At 46.1% G+C, this 12,975-nt stretch overlaps 1 protein-coding gene across 15 annotated transcripts in view; it reads right to left on the bottom strand.

Moving 5' to 3' along the window:
* The window catches only part of LOC117356591 (barrier-to-autointegration factor-like protein), a 65,493-nt gene extending 56,155 nt beyond the window's left edge, over positions 1 to 9,338 (bottom strand). For 2 of the 15 annotated variants that reach the window (XM_033936006.1, XM_033936013.1), the window contains exons 1-2: positions 9,181 to 9,331; positions 5,218 to 5,288 (exon numbers count right to left, since the gene is read on the bottom strand). The gene's annotated coding sequence lies outside the window, so the exon portion shown is untranslated. Of the gene's footprint in view, positions 1 to 5,217; positions 5,289 to 8,552; positions 8,680 to 8,722; positions 8,963 to 9,148 lie in introns of those variants that run through there. The other 13 variants (XM_033936019.1, XM_033936010.1, XM_033936015.1 and 10 more) reach the window with 13 other exon arrangements.
* Between the last annotated feature and the right edge of the window lie 3,637 nt (positions 9,339 to 12,975).

The following is a 12,975-nucleotide window of genomic DNA, read 5'->3' as shown; positions in this document are numbered from 1 at the left end:
AGGGGAAAGGAACCAAGCGGTCAGATGTAAATTGTACATCGCTTAGAAAGTGTTATAGGCGATTCATCAAATAAAATTGAACTTGAACTTGAACTGAAGATTGGGATGTAACAGCGAACCCCGACTCTGAGATAGCAGAGAGGGAAAGACAGGCAGAAGCAGAGGTTCCCTGACACTGAGCTGAAGAAGCAGGGAGAACCAGTGCTGTCTGGGCCAACGAGGCGCAATGAGAATCATAGTGGCTCTGGTCGATTTGAGATGTACCAGCGTTCTCAAGATCAGAGGAAAAGGAGGGAACGCATAAAGGAACCTCCCCCCCCCCAGTCGAGAAGGAAGGCATCGGCCTCGAGACGGTCCCGAGAGTACATCTGAGAACAGTAGAGGGGCAGTTTGTGAGTCTCCGGGGAGGCAAACAGATCCACCTGAGGAGTCCCCCAGCGGTCGAAGACCTCGCGCAGAACCCGGGAGTTCAGCGACCACTCGTGCGGCTGGAGAAGACGACTGAGTTTGTCTGCCAGACAGTTCCGCTCTCCCTGAATGTAAACCGCACGCAGGAATATGTTCTGGGAGACTGCCCATTCCCAAAGTCGCAGGGCTTCCTGGCACAGAAGCCAAGAGCCCGTCCCCCCTTGCTTGTTTACATAATACATTGCCACCTGGTTGTCCGTCCGTACGAGCACTACTTGATCGTGCAGTAGGTGGCAGAAAGCTCGAGCAGCCAGAAAAATGGCACGAAGCTCCAACACATTGATGTGACAAAGACGGTCCTCGGCCGACCATAGACCCTGTGTGCGCAGACCGTCTGAGACTTGGGAAAGTTCACTTCGAACCCTAGACGTTGAAGTAAGATGATAGTCTGTTGGGTCGCTAAGATAACTCCCTCCTTGGTCGGGGCCTTGATCAGCCAATCGTCCAGGTAGGGAAAGACCTGTAGCCCCCGAGAGCGCAGGGCCGCCGCGACCACCACCATACACTTTGTGAATACCCGAGGGGACGACGCCTGACCAAAGGGAAGGACCCGATACTGAAGGTGTAAATCTCCCACTTGGAACCGTAAGAACTTGCGGAAAGCGGGATGCACCGGAACATGGGTATAGGCTTCCTTCAAGTCCAGGGAGCACATCCAATCCCCTTCCTCCAACAGGGGGTACAAAACCGGAAGCGATAACATACGGAACTTCTCCCGGACCAGGAACTTGTTGAGCTTCCGGAGGTCTAAAATGGGGCGCAAATCCCCGGTCTTTTTCGGGACCAAAAAGTAACGGGAGTAAAACCCCTGACCCCGCTGGTCGAGAGGGACAAGCTCCACCGCCCGTAGGCTCAACAAGGCCCTGGCCTCGACCAGGAGAAGGGCCAACTGGCTCCGATTGGACGGGCAAGCGCTGGGAGGCATGTCTGGAGGTTGCGCTAAGAAGCTGAGCGTCGGATGTAATCTCGGTCCAAGCCCCGTAAAAGGACCTGAGGCGACCCCCGATGGGGAGGGGGTCCGGCGATACCGTGGAGGGGGCCCGCCCCCAACCGCAGAACCCGTCAAAAAGACGGCGCAGGCTTGGACGCCCCCTGCGCTGGGGGTTTTGACTGACCTCCCCTACCCTGTTGGGGTGGACGTCGGGGCGGAGGTCTCGAGAAGGCCGGCGCAGATTTCTGCGGGTATCTTCTCGGGGGCTGCCGAAAAGGTTTTTGCGGCGGGGCCTTAGGTTTAGGGCGGACCAGGGAGGCAAGAGAGCGCTCCTGCTCCGACAGACGTTTGGTCGCCGCCTCCAAGGAGTCGTCAAACAACTCAGACCCCCACGCAGGGCAAGTTCGCCAAACGCTCCTGCAGGTTGGGGTCCATCTCGAGGGTACGGAGCCACGCCAGCCGGCGCATAGCCACCGCACAGGCTGATACCCTCGAGGCGAGTTCAAAGGTGTCGTACACAGCATGGAATAGGTATAAGCGTAGTTGAGAAAGATTTGACATAAAGGTGGCGAACTGCTCCCTATGGGAATCAGGAATGACCTCCCAAAAACTTGGGAGGTCCTTCACCATGGTACGCAAGTAGGATGAATATGAAAATGCGTAATTCAAGACCCTCGTCGCCATAAGAGAGTTAGTGTAGAGGCGACGACCAAACTTGTCGAGGGTCCGTCCTTCCCTCCCCGGCGGGACCGCTGCCGACACCCTGGAAGGTTGCGTCCTCTTAAGCGCCGACTCCACCAGGAGCGATTGGTGGGAGAGTTGCGCCTTCTCGAACCCTTTAGGAGGGAGGGTCCAGTATTTCGACTCCATCTTGGACGGCACCACCGTGACCGTAAGAGGGGTCTCCAAATTTCTGAGGAAGATCTGATGAAGGACCTTATTCAGCGGAAGGCGAGGGGATTCCCGTGGGGGAGCAGGAAGATCCTGCTCCTCCAAAAACTCCTTGGTGTAATGGGAACCTGCCAACAAGTCCACGCCCAAAGCCCCCGCCATATCCTGCACAAACCTGGAGAATGACGAAGGTCTGGCAGGCGGAGAAGGAGACCGAGATTTCCCCGCCGAGCCGAAGGGAGAGGCCTCGCGGGAATACCTCGGCTCTCTACCCGACCCCGATCCCCACGAGGCACGCTCCCGGGACCTCGAGGGGGTCGGGGACCGAACATGCCTGAAGAAACCCTTGGGGGAACCCCCCGGGGTACGAGGTATCGAAGCCCGTCCCTTCCGCCCCGGCGAGGAGGCACAGGAACTCTCTCCTACAGGGGAGCGAAAAAGACTGGGGTTATCCAGGCGGAGCTCCGAGACCTGTAAGGTCTCGCCCCCGAGCGGCGACGAGCGACCGCGCCTCCGAGGCGAGGCCCGAGATCGCTTGGCCTTCCTCGGACGGCGCCTCGCCCGAGGCCTGCCCGAGGGCGAGGAGCCTCGCAAGGGCCTTGAGGAAGAAGTGGACGAGAGCCTCCACACCTGGCGCATCTTGTCATGGGGCCGCACGCTACGCTCTGGTTGGTCCACCGATGCCGGGTCCGAGGGCAAAGCCGAGGTCGAGGCAGTACGAACCTCGGGAGCCGAAGCCCCAGTACACGAGGCCGAGGTCGCCAACTGCGGGGCAGCCGAGACCGAAGCAATCGAGGCCGAAGCCTGCTGCAGGTGCTCAATGGCCCCGGACAGCTCCGAGGCGATCAAAGCCCGGAGCAGGTCCTGGAAAGCAGGGATCGACATCCCCGGCGGTATCACCGAGGCCGATCGATGCTCCTCAGAGGGCGACCTCGGTCTCGAGTATTCCCTCGGGGCAATCGATTTGGACACCTTGGGCTGGGCGGAGGCAGACCCTCCCGCCGTCGAGGAGCCAGAGGATGGCTTCTTGGTCGATCCCGGAGCTGAGGAGGGAAGCGGAGACTTACCCGAGGCCGGCTTAGACGAGGCAACAGGCTTCGATGGGACCGAAGGTCGAGGCGAAGTCGAGGGGCCCGAGGCCGAGGTCAAGGCCGGGGCCGAAGCCGAGGCCGAACTCGAGGCCTTCCCAGCCGGGGAATCAATGGCGAAAAGTTCCGCCATGCGTGCCCGGCGGCGCTTGAGAGCCCTTTTCTGAAAAGTGGCACACCGGGAACAAGAGTCAGTCGGGTGCTGAGGGCCCAAGCACCGCAAACAAGACCGGTGAGGGTCTGTGATGGACAAGAGTCGGTCGCACCGACTACACTTTTTAAAGCCCGTCACAGGACGGGACATGGGCCCAAAAAGCGGCCAGGAACAGACGAGGTCCCACGGCCGCGGCTACCGGGAGCCCCCGGAGCGACGGAAGAAAAATAAAACTTTTTTTTTTTTTTTTTTTGACGAAAATGGAAAACAAACAACAAAAGAACACAAAAAAACGCAGCGACCGCGTCGAAAACAGTACACAGCCGCGGCGACAGAAGGCAAATTGAAGAGCACAATTTTCCACAGGGCTTCTGGCTCCGCGGATGAAATTGAACTGAGGACCACGAGGTGGGGATGCGCCCTCTAGTGGGCAGGAAGGCTAGCACATGCGTGGTGCAGTGTGCAAACTTGAAACTTCAATCAAGTTTGCTTGAAAAGCTGTCCGCGCTGGGGCTCCGTAGATGACGTCACCCACATAGTGAGAATATCATGCCTGCTTGTCCTGGGATAATGTTAATTATCATTTGTATTTGGGGTTTTTATCAGAGGTCAAGGCAGATGACTAAAATATGCAATGTCACCTCAGTAACAACTATACAAAAATAGACAAATATACACCCTCCCTTTTTACTAAACCACGATAGCGGTTTTTAGCGCAGGAAGCTGTGCTGAATGCCCTGCGCTGCCCTCAATGCTCATAGGCTTCCCTGCGCTAAAAACCGCTATTGTGGTTTAGTAAAAGGGGGCCATAGTGCAAAATATAGACAGCAGTTATAAAATTCTCAAAACAGACACATTTTGATCACTAAATTGAAAAAAATCATTTCTCCTACCTTTTTGTCTGGTGATTTCACGAGTCTCTGGTTGCACTTCCTTCTTCTGTAAAGCCAATATTTCTTTCTGCCTTTCTTTCGCTCTCCCCCTGCCCCCCTTTCTTTCTCTATTCCCCGGCCCCCCTCTTTCTTTCTGCCTTTCTTTCTCTCCCCCCCTGCCCCCCCAAACCATCGTGCTGATTTCTCCACTTCCCCGATTCTTTCCCTACCCCCACTCCCAAGCCACCAACGCGATTTCTCCCTGCTGCTTCCCTGAGCCAAGCCTGGCGCGTACAGGGCCCACAAGACTTCACTTCCGACGTCAATTCTAATGTCGGGGAGGAAGTTCCAGGCCAGCCAAACAGCGATTGGCTGGCTCAGAATTGACGTCGGAGGTGATGTTTTTTAAGTCCGGCACTTGTACGCGCCAGGCCTGGCTTGGGGAAGCAGCAGGAAGTAAAAGATCGCAAAGGCAACGCGATTGACTCGCGTTGCCTTTGCGATCTACTGGCCGATCGCGATCGACCATTTGGGCACCCCTTGGCTACGCCATGAATGGCTTGAGAAACACTGCCCTTTGTGACCTGAACTGCAGTGATGTTCAAAATCCTCTTGTGCTCATTCAGAAGCACTACCAATAAACCATCTTAAAAAAGGGGTTTAATATTGGTCTAATTTTACCATATCCAATTGCCTAAAAGTGAATGTCCAGAAGTATCTCCGTGCTACCACAAAGGAGGATGAGTTTTACTCTTTATGAAATGCGGACCACTTTATATTTGTTAACCCAAGATATTCAAAGTGCAAACCTACTTTCTTTGTTTTTTCATCTGTCAAAGGTCGCTCACATAAAAGACATTTCCAATGGCTATTGTCATTTCAGGCTGCAACATGGGATAAAGATTTTAGTTATTTTATAATTTATTCTTATCAGCATTTTAGAAAAAGACTTACTTATTTACCAAATTCTTAGAATTTAATGCTCTGAATTTTGCCGAGATTGTTCCATTTTTCTTGCTTTGTTAACCGCATAGAACTTTAGTTTTGCAGTATATAAATACATATTTTATGTTTAACAAAAACAGCAATTAAATGTCTCATCATTCAGCAAAACCCTGTGCCATGGTGATCAATTAAACATAGAAACAGAGAAAAATTAAGATAGATAAAGACCATATGACCTATCTAGTCTCCCTAGCCATACCACATACTATCCCCTCCTCTCCCTTAGAGATCCAAAGTACTTGTCCCACTTAAATTCAAATACATTTTTCATCCCCACGACCTCTACTGGGAGGCCGTTCCATGCATTCAAAACCCTTTCTGTGAAAAAGTATTTTCTTAAGTTACTTTTGAGCCTATCCCTGTTCATCTTCATCCTATGCTGCCTCATTCCAGAGTCTCTTTCCAATTGAAAGACTCACCCCATGTGCATTTGGGAAAAAATGGTAGTGTACAGGTCCCCCTCTGTATTCGCGGGTTAAGCACTTGCGACCTTGATTATTTGCGATTTTTATGTTGCTGGCACGCACACACACACACACACAAATGATGTCATCCTGGAGTGCTGTGAAAAAGTTTGGAGCTTTTTTTCCCAGCATGGAACGTGCAGAGAGAAAAGTTCAGTGCTTCGGCATGTGTGCAGAGAAAAGTTCAGCAGAGATATACACTACCCATATCTGGTACAGTATTGCCTCTCCTTCAGGAACAGTACAACTGGTATTTTTTAAAACAATTGTGAATATAAACAATAAGTTTTATTCTCAATTTCACAGTATTCACGAGGAATTTAACCAAAAAACCACAAAATAGAATAGAAAAAAAAAAGTTATTCACGTTTTTTGGAGTATTTGCGGGCCGGCTTTGCCTCTATCCCCCGCAAACACCAAGGGAGTACTGTAATCTCAGATGTTTTCTGAAAATTGTATCAGTTGACATAGTTAAAAGTAGCATGTTCCATATAGTGCAAATGCCGCAGCAAAAAATAAACAAGAATTTCACATACCATAATCTCACCAGGTGGTATATCTAGCAGACATTTGTTTTCCTGACTGCAAACTCTAGGCAGCTTGTCAATAATCTTGCAACAGCACCAGTTATCATGCGACCCATAAAAGATAACTGAGACAAGACCTCTTTTTTCAATAACCACCTTCTGATGAATTTTGACATCTAATGTATATGATCTTTAGAATCAAATTTCACTGTATACTAGGAAAAGTAAGAATAATCAAAGAGATATCCTGGAAATGGTCACTCGGCTTCTTTTGATCAAGCACGGTTTACCAATACAAGTTAATCACAGTATGAATATAGCAAAAACTTAAAATGGGCACAAAATTATCCATGGGACTTTAGATCATTTATTGTTTTATTGTCCATTCATTTCAGCATTTTGGAATTCAATTTGGGGCCAAATAAATTTCTTGTTAGAGAACCATGTGGCATTATCGTATGACAGTTTTGTTTGGCATGTCTATGAGATCTAAGAGCCAAATATCTTCTAAAAATAATAAACTTTTACTGATTCTGACAGGAGTTGCCATTCAACAAATAACATATAATTGGAAAGATTGGAAAAGGAAAAGGCTGAATTATAGTTTTTGGTGAAGTTCAGTATGTTACATATATAAAATGGAAATAACGTTAGTGGTTCAAAAAGGATATTTTAATAAGTTTAAGGATGTGTGGGAGCCATTGATAAATTATTGTAATGACTAGTTATTATTTTTCCCTAAATGTATATAATTATAACATTGGGATGGGGTGGGATCTTGATTTTTTATTATTAATTATGAAGAGAATGAATGATTTTATTATATTGTATATATTAATTGATAGTAGGGTGGGTGGGAAGGGGATAAATTTTATTTGGGGAAATTTTGTGATATCTCAAGTGATGTATTAAGTTAATCTGTTATTCTTTCTGTACACTTGATGCAAATATAAAATGAATAAAGAATTTAAAAAAAAATAATTTTGACATCTAATGTAAATGATCTTTAGCATCAAATTTCACATTATACTAGGAAAAGTAAGAATAATCAAAGAGATATCCTGGAAATGGTCACTCGGCTTCTTTTGATCAAGCAAGGTTTACCAATACAAGTTAATCACAGTATGAATATAGCAAAGACTTAAAATGGACACAAAATTATCCATGTTAAATGATATTTTTGGAATAAAAATTTAAGCCATGAGAAGCATATCTATGAATATAATAAAACAGTAATAAGAAGACAGTAAAACCTTTACACCAGGGATTGCTATTTTAGAAGTTAAAAAGGACAAAACATATCAATTTTGGAGTTCAGAATTACAAATATCTCTTGGACAGAGTTCTAAAGAAGCCAAGCTAAATCAATTCAAGACATACCATACCATGTAACCAGATGCTACAAACCAAAAACACTTAATACTAAAAGTCACAACACTTTGGTTTTAGCTTTAAATCAGGGTCATTTATTTTCTTCCACACTAAAGCTTCATTTTTAGTTTCTTTTTGTTCCTATACATATCTTCTTTTCTCTCCACCTTTTCACTATCTTAACACTTCTAAAATCGGTTTTGGTTCTGTCTGTATACACTCGAAACATCAATTCAAACATATATCTATATATATGAAAGCTAGAAACCTAAAGTTTTCCTGAAAGGGAGAAGTTATCATATATAAATTGCTTTCAACTTTTCTCCCTTTTTATAACTTACAAAGGGAAATAGATTTCCGTACACCCCTAAAAAAAAATTGTTACTCCTTCCCAATGCTTGTTTGATCGAGTGTCGATCACAGATCTTCCCACGAGACAAGAAACTGTTAAAACAGGGGTGGGAAACTCCGGTCCTTGAGGGCCTGAATCCAGTCGGGTTTTCAGGATTTCCCCAATGAATATGCATGAGATCTATTTACATGCACTGCTTTCAATTCATATTCATTGGGGCAATCCTGAAAACCCGACTGGATTCAGGCCCTCAAGGACCGGAGTTGCTCACACCTGTGTTAAAAGGATGATTGAGGTGTAGTAGAGCCCCTTTCCCCTCAGATCAGAGCCCGCAAGAACACCAATAGAGGGAGCTGCAATTATTCCTGGAGCTAGCTAGACTATCGCCCACCACCACCTTTGCAAAAGTATGGCGACAGTTCGACTTACACATGTAACAGGCCATTAACGCTTCTCCAGGCCCTCTCACAACCACGCCGTTCATTTATTTTTTTCCCTTTGGCCTATCGCTATTTTACAAGACAACAGTATTTAGGGGAATGGGGATCCACCGTCCCGAAGCCCACCGAGCCTTTTTCCTAACAGCTCTTAGGACTTACTTAAGAGTTTTCCTCTTACATAACACGAGAAAAGCTGTAGCGGTTCTGTCCCTAACGTTACAACGTCAATGCATTTCGTCAAGCGGCACACAAACTCTATTTGCCACCAGCCGGATTTTTGTCAGCCGTTTAATTAGGTTCCAATTGCTTGTAACTCAGAATTTATGCATAGAATCTAACGATTCACCACATTATGCTCTCTCAAGCCTAGTTAATGTACCTATGGAAGTAACATGTAAGTTGCTATCAATTTCTCTCCCTCCCCAAAAAAAAAAAAAAAATCCCATCAAAACGTTAAATAGGAACCAACATCTTAGTAACCATAAAAAGTAAGGCAGAGAAGAACATTTTTTAAAATCCTGCAAACCCCGCTGGCAGCGCACGTGAGTACGAAACAGCTCGGCCAGGGGGCTGCAGCAGACTCACGTGGCAATAATAAGCAGCCGCAGGGCTCCCACCTTGTGCACCTGCAACTGTGGCGCGCGCTGAAACCACCGAGGATCTCGAGGCTAACCTGCACGCTCCCGATCACCCACGCCACCACCACCACACAAACACGGTGCGCGCGGACATCTGCCGCCACATTGTGATCTCAAATTTAAAAAAGCGGGGGGGTCAGCCACGTGACTGTGGCCCCAGGGCCAATCATTAGTCTGCTTGTGTGTGGACTGCTGTGAGGACCGGGACCAAAAATTAAGAATAAAAGGTGGAAGTGTGGGAGTTAAGGCTGTTTATGGAAATTCTCAACATTTCCTGCTAATACTGTACTTATTTACTGCATTTTTTTAAACGAGAGCGGACTTGATACGTATTGCAATTGTTACATCAATAGAAATAAAATCCACCACCCCCCCCCCCCAAAAAAAAATAAATAAATAAATAAATAAGAAATCATAGACATCATTAGCTCATATCAGGCACTCTTGGCCTGGGAGCATCTCTGGATTTGTCGTTTGAAGTCTGAGAAAATTATGGCTGGCTAACAGAGAATTAACTTTTCAAAATGATTATAGAGGTGCTAAATTAAAACCTAAAGGAAATTATCCCCCTACCCTTCGCACACTCAAGGAGTTTGTTCAATATTGGGGGATGCTAAAGCACCCAGAGAGCTAGCTCCTATGCTGTCTAGTAAAAAAATTAACCCTTTAGGGTGGCACAATGACATGAATGAACAAAGAGTATGATCAATGTATTTGTACTCAAAGACCCAGGTTATATAGTGTGGGTTTTTTCTGACTTTGACAGTCACCAATCTAAATCACATGCTGGGTGCAAACAAGGCAATTGCGTAAGCCCCCATGCTGTAAGAGTCCCTAAACCTGTGTGAAACTCCACAAAATATTTATTGAGATTAACTGCCTATTCGAACTTTTGGTATAGCGGTATACAAGAAATAAATTATTATTATTATTATAAGAGAGTCATCCAAGGAGATGTACAATACAATAGAGAACTTCTATTCCATTACATTACCCAAGCGGTTTATCACCCCCCTCCCCCCCTTTTACAAAACCGCAAAAGCGTTTGTTTTTTTTGTTTTGTTTTAATTCTTTATTCATTAAACTCATATGAACTTAAAGATACACACTTGATTAACTCTCATATAAGCATAAAGTTTAACATTTCAATACAAATTAATATTCTATAATATTTTAAATATTATGTGAGAAATCTAAAATTTAAATCATTATAATTGAATATAATAATCCCCCACCCCTCCCTCCCTATTCAATAATACATAAAATCATCCTTACTGTGAAAACTATTCAAATACTCATGTATTATATAATAACAACAAGTAAAACCCACCCCTTTTCCCCCCTAATCAAATATCTTATCATGGGAAAAGTTAATCATTCATTACAAAAATCTGTTAATGGTCCCCAGACTTTCTGAAATTTACTAATATAACCTTTTTGCGTTGCTATTGTGAGTTCCATTTTGTATATATAACATACAGAATTCCACCAGAAATTGTAATTTAACCTGTCATACTTTTTCCAATTGTATGTTATTTGTTGTATTGCTACTCCAGTTAAAATAAATAAAAGTTTGTTGTTATTTGACGAGATTTGACTCCTTGCTCTCATAGTTGTTCCAAATAAAATAGTATCATATGTCAAGGCTACCGGATTTTCTAACATCCTATTAATTTGAGGCCAAATTGATTTCCAGAATGATAAAATAAATGGACAATAGAATAAAAGATGATCTAAAAACGGTTTTTAGCACCGGCTGGCATTCTGAATGCTCTGCAGTGCACTGCTCTCGACACTCATAATTCTAGTGTGACAGACACATTCCCCTACTTTTACAAAGATGCTCTAGCAGCTGCCCGCTGCGGTAACTGTCCCAAAGCCCATTAGGATTTAAAGGGCTTCAGTTCTTTTGCCGTGAGGCTTTGTAAAATAAGGGGCTTATTCCTGAACCTTCGGGTAGTCAATCTGTTCCTGCAAGAATTCTTGTAGAAAGCCTCATTAGCATTCTTTTGCTCCACTTCCCATCTCTGGGCTGTCCTCCAACTCCCTAGTTGTCTCTCTACAAGCGAAATGGTAGGAGCATGTCTTTTCTGCTCATGTTTATTTTTTTGTGAGGCTTTTCAGTGTTGCAAAGAATCCCAATCGGGGGACATCTTTGGCTGCAGGAAAGCGCAGACTCTAAGGTTGGAAGTCTGCACCCAAGGGGCAGACTGCCTTGCAGTGCACCCACTTGGACAGCCTGCACTGTCTGCAGTGGGCTTGAGCACAGGCTGAGTGGCTTCTAGGTGGTTTTTCCATGATCAGGGCTGACTGCTTTCCTCCCTTTCCTTGGAATTCCGGGAAAAGAGGGGGGTTGAGGTCTCCAGCTGGTCGTTTGGCTCGAGAGGCTGGCTGAAGAAACAAAAGCAGTCCAGATTCCAGGCTTGTTTGAGGCAGAGGTTCTCTCTGTAAACTGTCTGCAGCTTCACCACAAGCAGCCTTCAGCATACAGCATGGCACAATGAGTAACAGGCTGACAGTCTTTTAATACGAAATGGGGGGGGGATCTTTAATAGTGGAATTTTTTGTGTTCTGAGGTTAGAGTCAGGGTCCCCCATCTCTAAAATCCCCAAATCACTAGTTTTTGGACCCCAGTATACCTCCAACAGGCCGGTTTTGTTACTAAAATTGCTGTCTCTGTGGCCATCTTGGATTTCCCGATTTGAAAACAAAAGCCTCTATCTGCTTCAAAACACCTCAGTTTTGATCAAAAACAGGTGTGATGGATTCCTTGGTCCACAATGTCTTGGATTCAGACCAGATTTTCGCTGGATAGCTATTTGAGCATCATCCATGTGCCATGCGGCATGTGGGGGGGGGAGGAGCTATTGGCTTAGCCTCCTCTAGTTCCTTGGGGGGTGTTAGTGCCCAGATAGTGTGAAAAATAGGCAAAAAGTCCAGTTTTGAGTTGGGGAGCAACAAAAGTGCGTCCCTGGCAAAGCACAGCCGTTCCACAGCTGCAAAACCCAGAAAAAGGAGCTTGTAAGCGTCTGCAGGAGCCGTCTGGACATCCTGGGCAGGGGTTTCCCCCTTAATTCATCAATATGATGTTTGAAGTTTACATGATTAACAAGGGCCGCATTGAACCCTCAGGGATCATGGCCATGCTGGCGCCAGGGGTTCCCCCTAAGAGTACATTTCCCCAGCAACAGTGTCATGCACAATAAGGGGCGGTCCAGTCTGAGAAGGACTGAGACGATGAGGGCTCTATATCAATGTCTTTACTATCCCAGTCTGGGTCTTCAGTAATAGGCGAAGCTTCATCTCTAGGGGGGCTGGATCTCGTGGAGGCCCTTGATCTTGGAGGGGACCCAACTGTGCACAGGCTGTTTAAGCCCTCAGTGCTTTTGGAGGTAATCATGGAATCCCTCCAGGAATTAAAAGTAGCAACTCCGCAGTCCTCAGCCACACAGTGCTCGCTTAAGAGTAGCACAAAAGTGCAGACCATGTGTTTCTCCTCTCATCAAGACTACAAAAATGCTAACAGACCATTGGGAGGTCCTGGTGGCCAAAGCCATGGTAAAGCTCTGTCCGATGGATATTGAATTTAAGCAGCTCTTTGTTTCACCAAAAAAAGGATTCCCTAGTAGTGCAGGTTACCAAGTGTACCTCCCTTCCTAGTGAAGGCGTCGGCGATGTGGTATTAAAGTATGTCCAGGACCACATACTAGATTTTGTTCTTAAGAAGTTATTAGAAGCCACAGCCTCAGGTTTAAAAGCTGCAGCAGCGGTGTC

This window comes from Geotrypetes seraphini, chromosome 3 (genome assembly GCF_902459505.1).
Source record: "Geotrypetes seraphini chromosome 3, aGeoSer1.1, whole genome shotgun sequence".
Classification (NCBI taxonomy): domain Eukaryota; kingdom Metazoa; phylum Chordata; class Amphibia; order Gymnophiona; family Dermophiidae; genus Geotrypetes; species Geotrypetes seraphini.
Note: the sequence above shows the minus strand (reverse complement) of the source record. Positions and strands in the feature narration are given on the sequence as shown.